Source organism: Pristiophorus japonicus, unplaced genomic scaffold (genome assembly GCF_044704955.1).
Source record: "Pristiophorus japonicus isolate sPriJap1 unplaced genomic scaffold, sPriJap1.hap1 HAP1_SCAFFOLD_60, whole genome shotgun sequence".
In the NCBI taxonomy this organism is placed as follows: Eukaryota; Metazoa; Chordata; class Chondrichthyes; family Pristiophoridae; genus Pristiophorus; species Pristiophorus japonicus.
Window position 1 is genome coordinate 23,352 of NW_027254509.1, and position 4,961 is coordinate 28,312.

Consider the following 4,961-nt stretch of genomic DNA (forward strand, 5'->3'; position numbering starts at 1 on the left):
ATCATTCTACACAACAACATTCTACACAACATTCCACATATCATTATACACCTCATTCTACACATCGGTTTACAGATCATTCTGCAAAACTTCATTCTACACATCATTCGAAACATCATTCTACACATCATTCTAAAACATCATTTTAATCATCATTCTACACTTCATTCTACACATCATTCTAAACATCATTCTACACAACATCATTCTACACATCATTCCACATATCATTCTACAAATCATTCTACACGTCAGTATGCAGATCATTCTGCAAAACATCATTCTACACAACATCATTCTACACATCATTCTACACATCAATCCACATATCATTCTATACATAATTCTGCACATCATTCGACACGACATCATTCTACACATCCTTCGACACATCATTCTAACATCATTCTACACATAATTTTACTCAACATCGATCAACATATCATTCTCACATCATTCTACACATCATTCTACACAACATCATTCTACACATCATTCTACACAACACCATTCTACACAGCATTCTACACATCATTCCACACACCATTTTACACATCATATACACATCATTCTACACATCACTCGACACATCATACTACACATCATTCTCCAAAGCATTCCATACAACCTCATTCTACACAGCATTCTACACATCCTTCTACACATCATCATTGTACACATCATTATACACATCATTCTACTCGTCATTCTAAACATCATTCGTCACATCATTGTACACAACATCACATTACACATCATTCAGCACATTATTCTACACATCAATCATCACATCATACTGCACATCATTTTAAACAGCATCATTCCACACATCATTCAACACATCATTCTACACAATCATTGTACACAACTTCATTCTACACAACTTCATTCTACACATCATTCTACACAACATCATTCTACACATCATTCTGCACAACATCATTCGACACAGCATTCCATACAACACATTTCTACAATTCATTATACACGTCATTCTGCTCGTCATTCTTCACATCATCCGACACATCATTCTACAAAATATGACTCTACATATCATTCTACACATCATTCTACACATCATTCTGCACATCATTCTACAATTTATTCTACACATGATTCTACACATCATTCTGCACAACATCATTCTACACATCATTCTACACATCATTCTACACAAAAGCATTTTACACATCGTTCTACACATCATTCTATGCAACTTCATTCTACACATCATTGTAAACATCATTCTATACTTCATTCGAAAACATCAATCTGCACATTATTCTATACATCATACGACACAACATTATGCTGCACATCATTCGGCATGTCATTTTACACCTAATTCTACACATCATTCTACACGTTATTCTACACATCATTCGAAACAACATCATTCTGCACATCATTCTGCACATCATTCTACTCAACATCATTCTACACATCATTCTAAAACATCATTTTCACATCATTCTACTCTTCATTCTACACATCATTCTACACATCATTCTACACATCATCATTCTACACATCATTCGACACATCCTTCTGCAAATCATTCTACACATCATTCTACTCATCATTCTACACATCATTCTGCACATCATTCTACACTTTATTCTACACATCATTCTGCACAACATCATTCTACACATCATTCTTCACATCATTCTACACATCATCACTCTACACATCATTCTACACATCATTCAACACATCATTCTACATATCATTCTACACATCATACTGCACATCATTCTAAACAACATCATTCTACACATCATACAACACATTTATTCGACACATCATTCCACATAACATCATGCTAAACATCATTCTACACATCATTCTTCACAGCATTCTACACAACATCAATTTACACATCATTGTACAAATCATTCCACATATCATTCTACACATTATTCTACACATCATTCTACACATCATTCGACACATCATTCTACGCAACATCACTCTGCACATCATTCGACACATCATTCTACACATCACTCGACACATCATTCTACACGTCATTCCACACATCATTCCAAACAAAATCATCCGACACATCATTCGACACATCATTCTACACATCACTCTACACATCATTCTACACATCATTCTGCACATCAGGATACAGATCATGCTGCATAACATCATTCTACACATCATTGTAAAACATCATTTTAAATATCATTCCACACATCATTCTACACATCATTCTGCACATCATTCTTCACATCATTCTACACAACATCAATTTACACATCATTCTACAAATCATTCCACCTATCATTCCACACATCATTCTACACATCATTCTGCACATCATTCTTCTCAACATTCTACAAAACATCAATTTACACATCATTCTACAAATCATTCCACATATCATTCTACACATCACTCTACACATCATTCTACACATCATTCCACACATCAGTCCAAACAACATCATTCGACACATCATTCGACACATCATTCTACATATCACTGTAACATCATTCGACACATCATTCGACACAACAACATTCTACACATAATTCCACATATCATTCTACACATCATTCTACACATCAGTATACATAGCATTCTGCAAAACATCATTCGACACATCATTCTAAACAACATTCGACACATCATTCTACACATCATTCTACACATCATTCTACATATCATTCTACATATCATACTGCACATCGTTCTCAACAACATCGTTCTACACATCATACTACACATTTATTCGACACATCATTCCACATAACATCATGCTAAACATCATTCTACACATTATTCTACACATCATTCTACACAACATCAATTTACACATCATTCTACAAATCATTGCACATATCATTCTACACATTATTCTACACATCATTCTACATATCATTCGACACATCATTCTACGCAACTTCACTCTGCACATCATTCGACACATCATTCTACACATCACTCTACACATCATTCTACACATAAGTCCACACATCATTCCAAACAACCTCATTCGACACATCATTCGACACATCATTCTGCAGATCATTCCACACATAATTCTACACAACATCATTATACACATCATTTTACACATCATTCCACGTTTCATTTTCCACATCATTCGACACAACATCAGTCGACACATCATTCAACACATCATTCAACACATCATTCTACACATCATTCTACACATCATTCTACACATCATTCTTCACAACATCATTCGACACATCATTCGACACATCATTCCACATAACATCATGTTAACATCATTCTACACATCATTCTACACATCATTCTACACAACCTCAATTTACAAATCATTCCACATATCATTCTACACATTATTCTACACATCATTCTACACTTCATTCTACATATCACTCTGCACAACATTCTACACATCATTCCACACATCATTCCACATATCATTCTACACATCATTCTACACATCACTCTACACATCATTCTACACATCATTCTAAACATCATTCTACACATCATTCTAAAGCATCATTTTAAACATCATTCTACACATCATTCTGCACAACATCATTCGACACATCATTCGACACATCATTCTACACATCATTCTTCACAACATCATTCGACACATCCTTCGACACATCATTCTACACATCATTCTACACATCATTCTACACATCTATCTACATATCATTATACACATCATACTGCACATCATTCCAAACAACATCATTCTACACATCATACTACACATTTATTCGACACATCATTCCACGTAACATCATGCTAAACATCATTCCACACATCATTCTACACATCATTCTACACAACATCAATTTACACATCATTCTACAAATCATTCCGCATATCATTCTACACATCATTCGACACATCATTCTACACATCACTCTATACATCACTCTACACATCATTCCACACATCATTCCAAACAAAATCATTCGACACATCATTCGACACATCATTCTACACATCACTCTACACATCATTCTACACATCATTCGACACATCATTCTACACAACAACATTCTACGCATCATTCCACGTATCATTATACACCTCATTCTGCACATCAGTTTACAGATCATTCTGCAAAACACCATTCTACACATCATTCTAAACATCATTCTACACATCATTCTAAAACATAATTTTAAACATCATTCTACACATCATTCTAAACATCATTCTACACATCATTCAAAAACATAATTTTAAACATCATTCTACACATCATTCTACACATCATTCTGCACATCATTCTACACATCATTCTATACAACATCATTCTACACATCATTCGACACATCATTCTACACATCATTCTACACATCATTTTACACAACATCATTCAACACATCATTCCACATATCATTCTACACGTCAGTATACAGATCATTCAGCAAAACATCATTCTACACATCATTCTGCACATCATTCTACACATCATTCTACACATCAATCCACATATCATTCTACACATAATTCTGCACATCATTCGACACGACATCATTCTACACATCCTTCGACACATCATTCTAACATCATTCTACACTTAATTTTACACAACATCTATCTACATATCATTCTCACATCATTATACACATCATTCTACACAACATCATTCTACACATTATTCTACACATCATTCGACACATCATTCTTTACATCACTCGACACATCATACTACACATCATTCTCCACAGCATTCCATACAACATCATTCTACACAGCATTCTACACATCATTTTACACAACATCATTCGACACATCATTGTACAATTCATTCCACACATCATTCCAAACAACATCATTCGACACATCATTCGACACATCATTCTACACATCACTCTACACATCATTCTACACATCATTCGACACATCATTCTACACAACAACATTCTACACAACATTCCACATATCATTATACACCTCATTCTACACATCGGTTTACAGATCAT